Source organism: Melanaphis sacchari, unplaced genomic scaffold (genome assembly GCF_002803265.2).
Source record: "Melanaphis sacchari strain LSU unplaced genomic scaffold, SCAv2.0 Contig86_pilon_pilon, whole genome shotgun sequence".
NCBI classification, from domain to species: domain Eukaryota; kingdom Metazoa; phylum Arthropoda; class Insecta; order Hemiptera; family Aphididae; genus Melanaphis; species Melanaphis sacchari.
In genome coordinates, this window is record NW_020271611.1 from 431,416 (window position 1) to 450,626 (window position 19,211).

At 27.0% G+C, this 19,211-nt stretch overlaps 1 protein-coding gene across 3 annotated transcripts in view; it reads left to right on the forward strand.

Annotated features, from left to right (window-relative positions):
• The window catches only part of LOC112602369 (insulin-like peptide receptor), a 47,887-nt gene that overhangs the window by 18,658 nt on the left and 10,018 nt on the right, over positions 1 to 19,211 (forward strand). The window contains exons 1-2 of one of the 3 annotated variants that reach the window (XM_025350406.1): positions 127 to 555; positions 629 to 736. The exons of 1 other annotated variant lie outside the window; for it this stretch is intronic. The gene's annotated coding sequence lies outside the window, so the exon portion shown is untranslated. Of the gene's footprint in view, positions 1 to 126; positions 556 to 628; positions 737 to 19,211 lie in introns of those variants that run through there. One more of the 3 variants, XM_025350405.1, reaches the window with a different exon arrangement.

Genomic DNA, 19,211 nt, shown 5'->3' on the forward strand with positions numbered 1-19,211 from the left:
CGTCGCCGCCGCCGCCGCCGCCGCGTCACGGCCGTCACCGCGTGGCCATTCCGATTCGATTATCGGCACGGTCCGACTCCGTCGCCCGTTGCGGTTGTTGTTGCGCGCCGGTTATTATTATTATTACTATTATTTCGAGTATTATTCTTGCTTTGCCGCGTACCGCGTGTGTACCGTCCGTCTCAGTAGAGTATACAACGTTGTTATCGTCGGTCGGTCCGTCGCCGCAGTCGTGTCCGGAACAGGTGGTGTGTCGAGTGCGTTCGACTTAATAACTATTATTATTATTATTATTATTATATTATAATATTTATTATTATTATTACTGAATTTTCATTATCGCGTCGTCGTCCGTTGTCGCCGTCGCTCGTCAGTCGACTCTGTGCACGTGTAGCGGTGCTCGTCGGAGAGCTCGGAATATTATTCGTCCGTCGTCCGTCGTCCGTCTACGTTGACCGTGCCCTTGTTCGTCGCGGCGTCGCATTCGTGTTTTGCAGCGGTCGTCCAGGCGTCGGATCTCGTTCGTTTTTTCTTCGTCGCCGTCGCCGCCAACAGGTTTTTATTGTTATTTTAATACCGCATTTCCGTTTTTGCCGGTTTACTCAATAATTTCCACTGTTATTATTAGGAAACAAAAATAATATTTTAATATTTCCCGGCTATTTTCGGCCGGAGGAACATCTCCGTCGTTCTCTCTCTCTCCCGGGACACGCTTATACGTGACGTTATTAAATCGGTGAGTACCCCTGCGCGTGAACACGCACTCATCGCTATTATTGATATTACCATTTTTGTTGTTGTTTTCATTGTTATTGTTTTTACGATATTTGCATAATGTATAATTATTATTATTGTAGTCAGCGCGAGGACCTGAAAATATGCATTCAACTCGATCCACCGCCGTTCTGTTGACAAGTGTAGGGTACGCGCGTCTGTGTGTGTGTGTGTGTTTTTTTTTAAACGTTTTTCTTTTTTTTCCCCCGTTGACGTTGTTGTTTTTAGTCAACGGTTGAGTGGTGCCGTTGTGGTGTAGATGTAAAATTTCCAATGTCTTGCTATAGCTAGTGCAAAAGTCGCACCGCTTACATTTTTTTCAATACGAAAATAGTTTTTCGAAATGCGAAATTTGTGGATCCGTTCGGTTTGGACGGAAAGTTGTAGCCATGTCAAAACTGTTGAGTGAATGATGGTACACCTGCTGTGTAGCTCGAGTCTTATAAAATATAAACAAAGATAAGGACATGGCAATTTTGCTAAACACAAAGTCGTTATATTGTATATTGTGTTTGTTAGATAGAAACTATACACGAGGGTGTAGCATCCTCTTAAGCCATTGATTAAGAGGGTTGGTGTAACGTCCTCTTAAGCCATTGATTAAGAGGATGTCCGTGCAATATTTGTTTTCTCCCCCGTTTTCTCTCTTTGACTCGAGCGCAATACGAATAAAACGCATTTACGTTAAATCTTTTATTTTTTTTTGTTTTTGAGTAATCTTGGCGTAAAATCACCTATGGCTAACATTATAGAGAATTATATTTTTGAGGGCATGTCTGATCGATTTTATATTTTTCAATTTTATATTGGTCTTTAATTATAAAATTCACAAATTTAAATTGTTTTGAGAACTTTGATCTATTTAGACAAATCGATATCTCACACCCTCAAAAATATAGTTCTCTATAATTTTAGTAATTCTGTTTTTATAATTAGCGAATTTTATTTAAAATAAAAATAAAATAAAAACAATCTTAAGTGAATGCGTTTTTTATGTGTTGTACGTGTGATAGATGATGAAAATAGAGTGCTTATATTGTTCTCAATTTTTAAATTGTTGAATAATCAATGGTTAAACGTTTTATGGGGCTTTTCTTTTCTCGTTTCATATTATTCTATCAACGCGTTTGAAACACATACATTGTATTTTATTCCACCGTACATAATTTTATTACAGTACACCACGTGTGGTAAAATACACACGCGTAGGTATCGATCGACGGCGTTTTTTGGAAGTTATGTGACGTGTACCGTGTACGCATGTAGTCAGTCGCAGTGGCGATTGTTTTTCTTTATATTTTGACGGGTCTCCCGGTGAAATCGATCGTGCTTTAAATGGTTTTAAATGTTTCTATCTTCTTAGGTGTTTTTGTGTTTCCTTGTTTTCGTGTTTTACATTTTTCCTTCCGGTGCGTAAAGTTTTTTATGTAAATTTAGGAAACTCCATTTTATACTAATTTATGGTTGGTGTGTCTCTATAGTTCTCTAAAGAATCAAGAAAAATTAAAAAAAAATACTAATTATAGTTATGAAATTCAATTTAGCAAAAGTTAAAAAGCTCTTATTTTCTTTAATTTATAGTATATAGTTATGTATATTAAAAATTCATCAATTTATAGTAAGATGTATACCTATTAATAACTGATGAACAGTAGGCAACAATCAATTATTACATTTATTATTGGTATACTAAATACGTTTAGGTACTATTTTTATAGAGTAATATTTGTAATTTTAACTTTGATATATTATATTATGCATGTATTAGAAGTAGCTTGTTCAGTACCTGGATATTTTATTATAAAATAATCACTCTTAGACAATATACTCGTAAAAATATAGAAACTTTTACTGGTTAGCGTGGGTAATTATTTAAACGTAAATCGGTAAAAATCTTAAATCTTAAGTTATTATACCAAATAATATTAATTTTTTGTTTAGTATTAAGTAGGTACCTTTAATTATTTTTTTATTATGTTTTTTTTATCGAAAAAAATCACAATTTCTCTCTCAGAAAGAGCCTTTTTCGTAGCATTATCTTTTCATTATATAAAACTTAGTATACTTAATATCTATTTTTTTTTTACGAATTTCAATATTTTTTCTAATTAGGTTAATATTAATATGCTATTTATGATAGAGTATATTGATCACTGAATATTAATAATTAATAAAATAAACAAAAGTATCGCCTTGAATTACAATACCAATTACATATATAATAATATAATAATAGACGTATTTTTGTTGAATTCAAGAATATTACACTATCATTGAGTATTAAAACGCTAGTAAATACTTGGGTTTTGGTGATGTATATTTTTTTTATTTTAAAAATATTAAATAATATAGATGAGGGAAATTGTTTTCTTTTTAATATTGTCGATTAAGATTACACTTAGATTCGTGTTAAATGTTGATAACGAAGGTGCACCTGTTCAATGTAAAACGTTTGTCAATATTACTTTTGCGATAACCCGAACATACATTATGTGTGGGTTCGAGTATTCATTAATATTTTCAATTATCTCGTTACATTTGTTTCTTTTTAGAATAAATACTTTAAAAATTTTAAACCTTGAGCAGGATTAGTTATATTAATCGTGTGTCAATACTTAATTGAATTCTTGATTTAATTCCACTATTATAGTGTATAATACATATATGTCTGTTGTATGTTTAATTAACAGTAGTATATTTAATGCAGTATTAAGTTTTAAATGTTTTGTAAATCGTATAAAATACTTATATAAATTCTTCGTTTTATCATTAAACTGTAGTCGTCTAGAGAATGGCTAGTTTTTTTTCTAATAGACATTACAACAAGACATTCAAAGTTGTTGGGAATTATTTCACTGATTTCCGCAATGATTTAAACTTTTTATAGTTTTAAGTAATACATTTACCTAATATTGTATTATTTGTACTTAAAATGTTGAATTTAATATTTTAATATAATACTTAAATGATTGGTTGGTGGTAGGAGTTGAGGTTATAGTTTATTTTAGGTAAAATATTAAATGATTAAATTAATTTGTTCAGTTAATTTATATTTTTCAAGCGATACGCGGGGTTATTGATTAGTAGGAATCGGAACGATTGTGTGTACTTACTACTTACTAAAGTCGATATACAATTTGTATGTGTATATATTATTATTTGAACTAGCTGCTATTCAACGTGATTGTAATCAAATCTGCCAAAATAAACATATTTATCTCTCGTACAATTAAATTTTATTGATTTTTAATCAGAAACAAAAAAAAAAAAATTGATCAGGTTTTTCAAATATTGTTTGTATTTCAAAACTGTTAATCAATACTAATTTAAAACCAGCAGCTAATGTTTGCTTCAGTGCTTCACTGACCAAATATGTCCCATAACCTGCTGTGAAAAAACATGCCGAGTAGGTATTTTTAACGGTATTTTTTAACCATATACATTCTAAATAATATAAAAATTGTAAGAAAAATGTTAGTCCAAACAGGATCTGGTTTATTTTCTACAGAATTTTGTATTATGCTCAATGTTCATTGATTTATCTTGATATACGTTGCTGCATATTTAATATTGTATTATTTAAAATAAATTAATAATAAAAAAATGATTTTAATTAAAATATTTTTTGAAGGGGTGGTTGTATTGTATCATATACCATGGGAATTAATCAATAATGCATGCTAATTAATCAATCATTATCATTAATAAAGAAAAATTTAACTATTTTCGTATGATATAATAATGATTAATGAATAATATAATATCAATGTGTACAAATCTTTAACTTTATACTGGAATTCCTTTAAGTTTAAGATTTTAAATTTTAATTTGTGAATTTATCATGATATAGGTGTAAAAAAACAATAAACCAATTCGAAGTGTTTTGTGAAAATTAGATTTTTAGTACTGAGGACAAGTTAATTTAGTGTTATTTGTTTTTTACATTCTAGGCCAAGAATCGTTGTCACAAGTCTTCACCCGAAAAAAAAAATATTTAGGTTTTTTTTTGTTATGCGTATCTCCTTTCTAGACTTATTTAATTTGGGGTGGCGTTTTTTGCAAAATATATATATTCATTTACAACGAAAACATAATTTAATGTGGCATATGGTACCTAAGTACGGAAACGGTTATTTAATGTAAAAAGAATGTTTAAAGTTTTAAATATACTTTTGATTTAAAAAATAAAATAAAAGTACTTTCACCCCTCGCAAATTTTTGTTTTTTTTTTTTTTTTTTTGAAACGTATATATATATATATTAGTTATTTAAGAATAGTGGTGCAATTAGAATTTTTTGGTCGTCGGACTTAGTTTCGAAGTTCAACCGTTTTTAAGTTTGCGATATACTATTTTTTACGTATACAAGCGCTACGTTACGTTATTATCACGCCTTTTACGAATTTTCATTTTATTTGGAATATATACAATGTACCTATAAATGTTAAATATACCTCATGTATTGACGATTTAAAAATCATAATGTAATCAGAATTTGTTGGTCGGATTTAGTTTTAAGTTCGTGATTTTCTTCTTTTTTATGTATTAAATATTGAAATTTAGTTTTTTAAAGTATGCGAAGAGTCGCTCCTTATGACTGATTGCTTCGGTCACCAAACTTGAGGTTCTACGGGCCTCTAGATTGGGGGCTTGTCCTCCATATCCCTCGGGGATAGAATTAATCCACTTGGGTAGAGAAGACCCCTCAGAGATTTGAGAGAAAGAGCAGTTATGTGAGTGAAGACCTAAGCTATCATAACGGGGTTAACCTAATATATGACCTAACTTATTGTTTGATAAGTCATCATGAACCTTTCGGTTTGAGTTTGACACTACTTAATACGACACGTCTCTTTCTTATTGCTAAAAATTTATGTTAGAAAAACTAGATTAATACACAATTAAAATGTCATTTTGTCAGGTGCTATGTTCTAACTTTTAATAAAATTAATCTCTTGTGGTTATATGCTAGATTCGTGTGTCCCACACTGGTAAGTAACAACTTAGACGTAAAAATAAGTAAAGTAAATAAGTAGTTATAACGTTATATCGTTATAATTTCGAAATTAAATTCGACCGACAAATTCTGATTTCACCAATCGTTTTTAATGCGTTAGTCATTAATGTACGTAAATTTCAATAAAAAAAAATTATCGTGTTTGACTTAGTAAACTAGAGCTAGAGCTTTGTGCGGTATGCGTAAAAACATCATAAATAATAAAGTCCTACCAAAAAATTATTATTTAGTTATCTATTGTTCTCAAATAGTTTATATACATAAATTCAAAAAAAAAAAAAAATCAAAAACTTTGTATGGTGGTAAAATACTAAAATGCATTTTAGCCGAAAAAAGATAATATTGCTGAATTTTACGTATGTTTTTTTTAGTGTAAAATGCTGGTGATGTGACGTCCTCTTAACAATTCATATATTTTTTTAATCTAAGTTATTTTTTATTTTTATATGAATATATTGTTATGTTTTAAGTTATTATTGAAAAGTTATAAGTATGACGTAAAGGCATTTTCAACATAATGTATATTAATTAAAATTAAAATGGTATCAATCTTATTGTATTAGCCATCGTTTGTGTATGCATAACATTACTGAAAGTTTCTTATAAATAAGATGTAACAGTTAAAACATTGTTCTTGGAATGGAAGATTTTATGTTTTTTATTTTGCGTTAAATAGTACGTTTTAAGATATAACGTGTAGCCCGTGTAGGCTATCATAACTTTTTTTTGTCATCGGTATCAGCTGAAAATAGCTGAATAAGATTTGTGAAATAAATACATAGATGCTTAACTTATGTAGCATATTTTCGTTGATTACGACGTAATAAATACAAAAATTTAGGAATTTGCACAAATACACACTGATAATGCGGACTAAAACATATTATTATCTCGATGGCGAGCACATGTATTAATTATTTTTTATTCACATTTTATACATGTACCAGAGTTGATTAAGTTAATTATAAGTTTTGTTTGGTGATTTCCCTAGCAGAATACGATAAACGTATTTAATTATTAACGTATGTAGGTACACACACATTTTATTTATATATTATGTTTTGTAATATTGAAATAACAAGTTAAAATTAATTTTTATTATATTACAATTTTCAATATGTAATATTTACATTCATTGCATTGATTCAAATTTTACATTGTTTTAAAATTTTATAATAAAAAAATAAAATAATAGCTAATGTATTAAATACTCGTGTATTTATTTTTTAAAGTGCACAGTAGGTAGTATAGCACACATAATACTCGTTAAGAATTGTTTAACTATTATCATTTTTTATAATTCAATGTTTTCTCTTTTCAACATGTTGCTCATTATTTCACCATAATTGTGAACCATACAAACGGGACTTTTTGTTGTAATTGGTGTCTTTATTTTAAATTAAATTTAAACATCTGTATCTCACCTTATGGTTATTTCCATTCACTACATTTACGTAACGTAGGTCTGTTGAAAATAGTATTGTACGTTTTCGGATAATTTATGTTTTTGCTTTTTTTGTATAATTTAGTATATTGCATTTTATAGAGGGTAAAACTATTTTATACTTTGAACAGACAAACCTACATATTTATACAAATTACTTGAGTACACATTGTTATTATATAAACAATAGAAATTCGAATACATAAACTCAAAAAATTGTATTATACAACTGAAATTATTATATTTTAGATTCTGAACGGACCGATACATATATTGAATGATATGTTTTTTGTGTATGTAGGTATATATGATAAGTAGTCGAAAAACTGTATCTTTTTTCAACTTTTAGAGTGGTTTAGAATAACATATAAGATCGAGTTTATAATTTGAATATGAAAAATAAATCGTAGATACTTGAAATTTTTACCAAATGTTTATGTGATTATTTTCTATACATAATGTAATTTAAAAAATACTTTGTCTTTTTTAAGTTATTTACAAACAACATTTGATATTTTTAATTTACATTTAGGTGTATCGATAACAATTTTTTTTACAGATATTGATAAAATATTATTAGGTTTTTTAAAAGTTGTTAATTTACCAATTAAAAAATATCGACAATTTATAGTTACAATACATTACAATAGCTTTAAGAAATATTTTGTAGTTAGAAATTCATAAAAAATGTTCTTTTTGTTATTAATATTTTCTTATAAATTTTATCTACATTTAATAAAAAAAGTATTTCGGAAAGTCACTTTTATTTTTTATGATTGTTTGAAGTTCAAAAATTAACAACATTTTTCAAAGTTCCGAAATTTTGGATAAAGTTCATTATGAAATAAAAAAAATTAAAAACTATACAAGTACAATTATTTTTATATACTTTTCAAATTTGAACCTAATTAAATATTTAAATTATGAAGAACAATATTTATAATTGTATTATGATTAAAAAATATTATTCGTGAGGATATAGAATATACTTATACGTATATTATAATATTTTATACATACAATATTTTCGAATGCAATGTTTATGGAAAAAATCAATTCAACCAACTTTATTAAATTATAGCTAATAGTAAAATAAATTACGATTTATACTTTACACCTAACAACATTATTAAAAAATATACAATGAAATATTACATCCATTACATAGACTTATTCTCTACCTACACTGTAAAGTAGTATGGTACCGATTTGTTAATGTTTATTAAATTATAAATATTAAACATTGACAGTTTGTTAGGCTGTAATATCATTTTAAATATTACGTTTTTACACATAGAAAGTAATAATAAAATAATAATAAATGTCAAAAAGTGATTTCCCTTCTCATCTTCGATTGGCCCCAATTATTACTACATATTCATTTATTGTCCCTTTTTAAATTTTCCAACACCCTCTTCAATATTTTTAAATATATTATCCACATTCCACCCAGAAAAAAAACATATTATATTCCTGTCTGATCATTATTTTATCATATAGACTATATAATTTAATTTTAGTGTGCATTTTTATTTTGTATATCATTTATATTTTTTAAATGAATGTTATAACTTGGTAAATATAAATTGAGTATTTTAATTTTAGAGGCATGTTATAATACTAAGTTTAATAAAAATAAAAATCTGTTTCAACTATTGCAATAAAATTAAATTGAACTTTATTTGTTTTGCAAATATAATGTTTGATATAATGACAAAGTTATAATTATATGAATTATGTTCAGAAATTTTTATTATTAGTAACGAGAACTAATTAAATATTATATTGATGATCTTTCTGTAATAATAATAAACAATAACTAATTACAAATAAAAAAAATTAAACATTTTTATCAAAGCTAGTTTTTATTCCAAAAATATTTATTTTTATTAATTGTTCAATGTCAACTTACTACAATGATTCTTAATGTATTTGATGAATTATATAATTAGGTTTAAAAAAATAAATCAAAGTTTTTATCCCACTAAATAATTTCGCATAAAATATTTTTGTAGCCATGTATTTTCGTTATATTATGTTACTATATTTTTTTAAACTATTGATGTAAATAGTAGTTTTAATGATTATTGTATAACTACATTATACGTACATAAGGTATACATACACAAGTATAAAATGGGTATGTAAAGATGTGATATAAATTATTATTTGTTTAGTAGCAACATATGATTATAAATATTAATATTTATAAATTAACTATAGTTGTTATTATAAATAAGAATAAAGGTATTAACTATATTATTAAAGGTTTTTATTTTTGTATGAGTATTAGAAGTTTATAACAAAAAAAAAAAAAAAAAAAAGAAAGGTAGGCAAGTATGTATTATTTTCATGTATATTAGAAGTCGAGTGGATATGGGTGTATTAAATTAGAATTCGATGATATGATTATTGTATGCGAAAAACAACTCTGAGCGGAAACGGTCTCCAGTCTATTTTATCAAGTATATTTTGTGATATGTTTTTTTGATAAAGCTATTAAAGTATTAAGTAATTTAATTTACTTTTAGTATTATGGATGGTAACTATAATAGGGGTAAATATATATTTTTCCGAAAATATTGCATTTAATATATTATTAGTATTTCATTATTATAGTTATTTATATTTGTACCATATTATATCAATTTATATAACTCAAATCATATAAAAACATATTTTTGTTAACATAGTAAAACAGTAAAAATAGAGTCAAAAATAATATCTTAAAATTAATGAAAATGTCATTACTTATAGCCCTTATGATAAAATTCGTAATAATATAATATTTTTTAAAGTTTAAGTTCCCATGAATACTATTTTTATATTAAAAAAAAAAAAAAATTAACATTGTTATAATAATAATTATTATTTTCTTTTGACGATAACATTTTTAAAATTTTTCAACTATTTTTGAGCTATTTTTAGGCATGAAAAATTTTAATGTCTGAAAAATTATTCACTTGGTCGAATTCTTGAAAATTCAATACAAGATCCCACAAAAATTGTTTTTTTTTTTATTTTTATAAAAGTATTGAAAATAGGTATATAGGCATAATTTATTATATGCATTTGAAGTTAGATTTTGATAAAATTCTTCACATCATTGTAAAATCAATACATTCATCTCTCCGCTTAGTAGATATAGTATATTAAGAGCTTTAAAGTAATTTAAATCTATAATACGTCTCATTATTCAGTGATACATTAATTCACTATCCATATCGACTTATTGATTTATAGCGTATAACAATAACACCTAAAATAATTGTCTCTTGTGTAAGCAAATATTTATATTTTAACGTTATACCCTTGAAATTGATAAATTTGTTGATGCTGAAGTAGAGTTGCGACAGTAACATTAGACTTTCTACCCTAGTTGGAGTTTGTGTTTTATAGGGGTTCAAAGTTTCTCGTCGCTTATAAATGTGAGAGATATGTTGCAAAGTTGATTTGCTAATATTCACCCTTTGTAACTTTGCGGTGAATAACACATATTTTTCACACATTTGGTATCTTTTATTTAATTTGATTGTTTGGTTTTGCATAAATTGAATGAAAACACCTGTAATTTGATTACACATAATTGTTAACTCAATTTTTGAATTTGTTAATCAAAATTAATAAGCTAATAGGGTTACAAAGCTGACATAGAGGTTAAAAGTGGCTGTAATATATGTTGAATGGTAATAGTAATATTATTATCGTAAAGTAGGTTGTAGAGGGTACTTCTATCAAATTTGGTTATTCTACGACGTATAATGTATTAATATTAAATTAATATTAATTATTTTATTATAATTTTTGGCGTATACCATGGAGTAAGTAGATAACATAATTATAATTATGAATTCATTATTATAACACGAAAACGTGTTTGAATTGGTCTATTTTATAATCTAGTTTGTATACATAATTAATTGTGTTAGAAGTACTACAGTGCAGTTTACGAAAATTATACTTCAATACCCTATTAGCTTTCAACAGGTTCTCGTTACAAAAAAAATGTGATTATAATCAGTTGTTCTTAGGATTGTATCGACGTATGTGTAGTATCGTATTTTTTTACATTACTTTTGATGGTTAAAACTAATTTATTAATTTTATATTCTAAGTCTCTCGCGATAAATATATTAATTTACCTTAGTGTTTTCAAGAGATCAAACGTCTACCCGCTTAATATATTTCATAAATTACGTCGTTTTCATTTCCGTTAATATTATAGTGTCCGACATCTCTTGTTTTTTTCCTTTCTTTAAAATCCTAAAACCGACATCCTTACATTCTATATAAAGCGTTCAAGGTATTGCTAAGCTTTCAAAAAAGGGTTGCTGTTAAATTTAAGCTTGCTACTTCATTAAAATTCTTGTATTATTGCTCTTATTAGGCCATTTCTTGAATTCGGATTAGTTGCTAAGAATTTGCTTACAGCTACTTATGACAATAAATCAGATGCATCCATCTTAAACTGTCATTTTTCCTGATTTTAAGTAATTATTTTTACTTTCTCCATGAATAAGTCCCGAGTGTTTTTGGCACTCAGTCATCCTATTTTGCTCAACAGTCATCTCCTTAATGACCTATTTCTTCACCATATAAACTCTTTGATGGCAGAATTGACCCTATTTTTTTCTTGAGCATGTTTATTTCAGAGTTCCTGCGTACCGTATATATAATTTTTCTTTTGTTATTCTCTCTAGCTAAACTACCTTGTTAACGACATATTAGTCAGATGTATACTCAACAAACCCTTATTTTTGTTTTAACCTAATATACTGTTATTACTATTTATTGACATATTATTTGTTTTAATGTTTTTATCTAAGCTATATTTGTATCGTTATTATACACTTTATAACCTTGTTTTATTTTAAATACAACAAAATCAATCATTGATAGTACCTATACATTTTTCGCTTCGCTCAGAATTTAACATTACGGAATAACCGAGTGTATAATATGATAATTTTATGATCATATTATATAAAATAGATAATAATTATAAAAATAATAATGAATTTTGTTATCTGTTATTTTAAGGTTGACTCACTTTCATATAATAATTCTATACTGTACACTGTACACTGTATAGTGTACACACTATGTAAAGTATATAGGCTATAAAGACGTCACGAAATACATTTGAAACAAAGTAAACAAGTTCTGTTTGCTCAAGTATTTATACTATCATAAAAAAAAAAAACATTTACTCTATAAAAAATACAGGGTGGAGCTTATAAGTGTAGCTAAATGTAAGATAAAACTACAGCATGCCGTTGAGAATTGTCTTTATTTTTTCATTTATAATTTATTATTTTTAGTAAAAGCATAATTTATAATGCTTTATAGATACCCTTGGAGGTAGTAACAAGGAAATATATGTTCGTTATCTTATACAGGATGAGATAAAATTATATCCATTTTTACATATTTAGAAAATCATGAATTCATTTTATTATGTTAATTAATATTGTGAATTTTAAATAATAGAAATTCAACGGTGGCGTAAATAATAACGTAAATTTTACGTACGAGCTGCCTCAGTGCACCATTAATCGGATAAGCTCTGAAAGTTTATGCACAGGATTAGTATCAATCCAATTCTATTTATGAGGTAGTCAGACGTGATATTTGTGATGTGCGGATGAATTTTCAATACGTTCCAGGTGTGGTTGGTGGGGTAGGGGGTATTTGTAGCCTGGTAGGTTTAACGAACATCTGTGTTTTGTTTCAATATTGGCGTCGTTACTACAGGATAAACGGTTGTGGTCGATGATGAGACAGAAATAAACTTGTTATATATTATTTCTTAAATTCAATTTTTGTTATTTAGGCATATGTTGTTGAAATTTCAAATTCATAATATACTAAGAATTTTAGTTTGATTAAGACTTCGTGCGTATCTGAATTGTGTTTGTATAATGTTATAATGTCAATTTTTTGTACGATTCGGTGTCGTAATTAGCATATTAATAACGTTAATCACCACGTATTTAATGTTTTATCTACACATCTCGGCGTTCCGATAACAGTGAACCTGCATTAATATCGTTAAATACTAAACCACATTTGATTCTATACTTGATAGTATTATGTTTTTGTTCTGTATGAATAAGTGTTAACCGTTTGTTTGGTGCATTTATTAAAAAAAAAAAAAAAAATTATAGTTTCAAAGTCTAAATTTCAACTTTTAGTTGATTATTAAACGGTGCTATGACAAATTAATGTATTTTTTATTTTTAATCAACGTTGGCTACTGTTTGTAGGCGTAACTAAAATAAAAATCCATTTATTTAATTTTTGCCGCTTAATTAAATTGCTAATTTTTTTAAATATCGTTTGTTTTATATTAAATATTTGTTAATATTGCGTATGAATGTATGATATTATATTAATTAAGTTCCCCGTCTATCGTTAAATTTAATATTTATGAAGTATAATCTGTTCTATCGAAAATTATGTTTATTTTTTTTTATTTAGGGTGCTATGAAGTTAAGTACTTAAAATAATTGCTATTACTGCCTCAATTTTATTTATACACACCAAAAGTAGTTTTTTTTATGCCATTGTATTACATTTTTGATAGGTGTGTTTATTATACAAGGAAACTAAATAAATTTAAGTTTTCTTTGCAGATTTTCTTTCTACAGAAACTTACCATTCAATTAGTTGTATATTAATAGCTTGTGGAGTATTTTGAAACAGAAAATACGATTTTAGTGTCTAGGTACTATTTAAATAATGTAATACAAAATGCCTATTTCGAGATTCGTTGTATTTATTGTAAATAGCTGTTAGTGTAAATTAAATAAATGATTTGGGTTATAATTGTATAATATCAAGATGACAATATAAAATTTAAAACTAAACCTTTTTCTGTGTAAGTATATATTAACACAGTTTATATCACTATAATTGTTGATGTTTGTTAATTTGTTTAACAATCATGTAAGTTTTGGGATGTAAAAGTTATAGATATTGTACTTACATTTATAATTTGGTTCACACCTCGTTAATGCAAAGCATAACGTGTTTTTGCCATTTCTTCGTATCATTTGAGATTAAAATACATTATTTAAATTTACGTAATTTGAATGTTTTTTAATAAAACTTTTTTCAGTTTAAAATTTAAATATCTCACTACATTTTTTATTCAGGGCAGTCAACCCATTATTATATTATAAATTACATAAAAGCGAAATTCAATGTTGGTGAAAAGGGGCGTGCGAGGGCAGGAACTTTGCCTGAGGCTTCGTGATTGTTGTTGATAAAGACTTCGTGTTTGGAAAACATAATCATGTACAATTCATTTTTTGTATATTATACAGAACTAATGTAGAAATATTATTTATAAATCAAATAATTTGCTTTTGCAAGATACACCATAAGACATTATTGCCTATATAACGCCGGCGAAGTTTTCTGATCTCGTGTATTTATTTCATAGGTAATTCTCAATGTAAGGTATGTATGCTTATTTCCGGTTTCTGTGGGTGATATAATGTGTGTAAAACTCTAATAAGCTTTATAAATGACATTGCGATAAAATTAAAATTTCGTCGATTTGCCAATAATTACGATAGTGACCCGCGGGTTTCTGGTAATTGACGTTGGAATAAAAATATAAAGAAAATACCTATTTTTGATTCGAGATAGTATATGACGTTATATTACGTGTATTGTCATTACATCTAAGATTACAATAATTATAGTTGTTATTCATGATTTGTTAATCTACGCTAAACAGTACCATGGCAAAACGTTAACGCAATCTAATTAAAAAGGGTGAAAATAACGTTATATATTATATACACACTTACAATACTTACATAGTATATGGTATATGCTGTCAAAACTTAATGAAAGCACGGCTGCTTTCCGCATTTCCGTGAGATCACGGTTGACTTGCGATTATAAAAATGATTATTATTGATGACATTGTTATTGTTGATTTACTGCAGCTTATTATTTTTTAATGTAAACAATTTTCAAGAAAGCTACTAATCATTTAATTTTTTAACAGTTCATAACTCTTGAAAACCTGAATATTATAAAAAAGTTTCTGAGATAACGTTGATTTAAGTTTTTATTATGTTCACAATAACTTGTATTTAATTTCAATCATAATGCGTAAATATGATTTTGAAAGCTTTCAAAATTATGTTTACGCATTATATAAAATTTTGAAAGCGTGGTTTCTCTTTCTAGAATTTTAGAATACTTGGTGAAACTATTACACGTAATATTTAAAAAAGGTTTTGTGTGAGTAAATTAGTTTTCAGAAACATCTTGCCTTTTTTTATTTTTCAACATAATTTATTCTTAAATTTGTATTTATTTTTGATAAATGAAAAAACGAAAAAATAATTTAATTCGTATTTCCCATTCTATCCTTTTAGTTTCTCCCTTATTGGTTTCTTGAAAAAATCTGTACAATATAAATTATATATACAATGCAAAATTAATTCTGTTAAGGTGAAAAAAATTACTTTATTTTTAATTATAAAATATATTCATAATGCAATCATTTAGAAGTTGATCGATCTTTTGAAAAAGAAAATAAGTTTGTATGAAGTGCAAAAACTGAACAGTTTTTAGCACGAATTCGTTATATTATTTTTCAATAAAGGAAAAAAAATGTATAACAAAAATAAAAATAAAATATTATTTGAATACTAGAATATTTACATGTGCTTAAATTTTATTTTTATCAAATAAATCGGACAAAGGAGCACTATGATGAATTCAATACAAAGACAAGTTGTACATAGAAACCATCGATTCTTCGTGTGAAAATGTAGACATTATACATTCTACAGTGCGAAAGCATATTGATATAAATACAGTGACAGGGATATAAGGATTTTAATGTTTACAATAAAATATGTAGTCGCTTTACACACGTGACCCGGTATTATATTTTAGTTTATCCGCATTGTAAACGAAACCGGACGTACAATTTTACTTATTGTTGTCAAATCGAGTTGTTTTGACGGTATTCTTCAAATCTTGGCGGGCGTTTTAATATCCTCTTTATTATTGTGATGATATAATATTTATGCTGATATTGCGGTTGTGGCGTGTCACACAACCACTCACAATTCTGTGCACTGATCACGGTCGATTGTGTTTGTGAATGAATCAGCGTTTTGCAGTAATACGTTTAACGGCGGCAAAGACGTGTCAAAAAAACACTGTACACACTCTTTACTTGCCATAATTCATACATAATACGTTACATTATAGTTTGTACTATTATTAGTAATTAAACTATTTATTATTTAACAATACTAGGTACTCGATACTTCATGTTGTTATACGATGATACGAAGTAATTCATTCAATTATGTAACTAAGTTTATGTGCTCATTTTTATTAATTATTCTCTCTTTTTTTTTTTATCATACCTGGTGATTTTTTTTTAAATTTAATTTTAAAACAAAAATAAAAAAATGGATAGTTAAACAACATTTTTGCGGGATGTTCCTATATCTATTTTAAAACATAAGTACTCTGTTATAGATATTTGTAAAAATTGAAAAATCTAACTTGGATAATAATACATTCATCATTGTAAATATACAAATACATGAACGTTTCCAACCGAGGAACCGAGTAGTACCTATTTAAGCTTATACACTGTTTTTCATACTACTGTATTATTTAATGGTTAGGTATATTATTTTCTTGTTACCCTTTTCCGATAATTTTGTCACAGTACTTATGTTTACGAATATGATTACATATTTTGTGTGAATTGCATTTTTATTTACTGGTCATGCAAAGAAACGATATGGTGTGTCAATTGATTAGTAATTGCGCAGCTTAAAATATTATCGTTTTCCAGATAATATATTACATGTGTGGTGTTATCCTTATCGTGGCTATGACGTTTCGAAAACTATATAAAATTCTGTTGTTAGACGTATTTAGTGTCTTGTACACGCACGCACACGCGCTCATTTAATATACGGGTACTGTCCACTGGGTAGTATGATATTATGTCCCATACGGTTTGGATCGTTTCTAATCATTTTTATTCGAAAATTATGTAAATCTGTGATGTCCCGGAGGCCACTTAAATGGTGTGTGTGTCGTTGTACGTGATGTTGTATTATTTCAATTGTTTCCGTGGAACGACTTTATAATATAATGCTGTGATGTTCGAAAATATAGGCGATTTCTCTTTTCTAGATATTTGTTTCTTAAAATATTGTTTAAATTACTTGAAACTTTCAGTAAAATTTAAACCATAATAAAAAGTTTTAGTCCTCGGCGTCATTAATTTTTTAATCACAACTAATGTTTTAAATTCTAAGCGGAACGATATATTTTGCAACGCTGTGAGTTTTGTTTAAGGGTGTGTGTATCGTCAGTCATCACTTTTTGGATCAGTCAAAATATTAAGATTTTTAACACAAGTATCTTTTATGATAGAAAAAAGAAACTAGTTGGTATTTTTAGGTGTTAAGAGTAAAATATTTCTAGTAATTTTCTAATAATTAGAAAAAACAAAAAATAGGAAAAACGGAAATTTTCATTCAAAACCAATTTTTGATAAAATTCTTATTTTGTTGTAATTCAAAAACAAAATAGGTATTTTAATTACTTGAAGTTTTCTCTAAATGTTTATATTAGCATTTTATGTACTAAATAATATTAAGTATGATTTTACTATGCTATATTTTATAGAAGCTTGAAATTTTTAATTTTTTTTTATAAATGTTGATAATATTTTTTCTAAGAATAGTTTAAAATTTAATACGAGCTTCCTCATTAGTTTTGTTTTAAAATAATTAAAAAATAGTTTTCGTGGGGGACTTGCAACGTTTACGTATATAAGTATATTATATAATTTATTCTAATACATTATGTTTACAATAACATTTTCAAAACATTTAGATTAATTGCCTATTGTTTTTTTTTAAATGTATAACATACATCTATAACTCTGTTCTACAACTTCTACGGTGAGGCCGTATTGAGTTAAAAATTAATAACAAGTTATGATATTAGTATTATATACTATTGTAATAATTAAATATTAATAATATAGTAAATGCAATGTTATCATCAAACATTTATTCAACTTACTGTAATAATGTAATATTAATAGCTAAATCAAAATACATATCATGAAATATAGTACTAGTTACTAGTTATTAGTAATGTAAAACAATAAGGCTGACAGATCGTTTTCGTTTAGAATAATTTTTGGTATACAAAGATTTATCATTGAATTAAAATTTAACAAATACATCTACTTGGTCAATGATGAGGTATAGTTATTGTTACCTACAACTATACAACAGAGCGTCCTTTTCCCCCTTTTTTAATTTTATACTTTGAGCAGGGTTTTTGTAATTATTGTATGAATTATTGAACTGAATTGCCGGTATGAATTATTAGGCTAACATTAGCAAACGCCAAATATAAGTTATTTTTTATAATTATAAGGGTTCGTTTAATATTTTGCTGGGACTTGGTCGACTATTAAATTCAGATTGAGCCCTATTATGACAAATATCGGTACAAAATATGATAATAGTTAACCCGTATAAGCGTTATTGTATCGTAACTGAGATAGAATTTATGCGTAAAATCGTAAACGCAGTATTACCTGATTACCAATTATTAAATTAGCAGTTTTGAGTTCATTAGAATAATATTTCTCGTTTTATAGTCACCCTACGAATGACGAGTCTCGACGTATTTTCGAGCTGTGTTCCCGGGGATCTGCAGAAAATCAACCCCTCCCGCATCAATACGTAATAACCCTTCCCCCCCCCCTGACGCGCGCGCATACACTCACCCCACGATTTGTCGAACACGTGTCCGTTTTTACTTCACGTTCATCGTTACATTTGCTATTAAGTAAATTAATATTATTCATGAATCAACAACCCTATGAATTTTATCGAGCGCATATTATTTTTCTGCATACGCGTTATCGACGTCCTGGAAACGATTGGAAAAC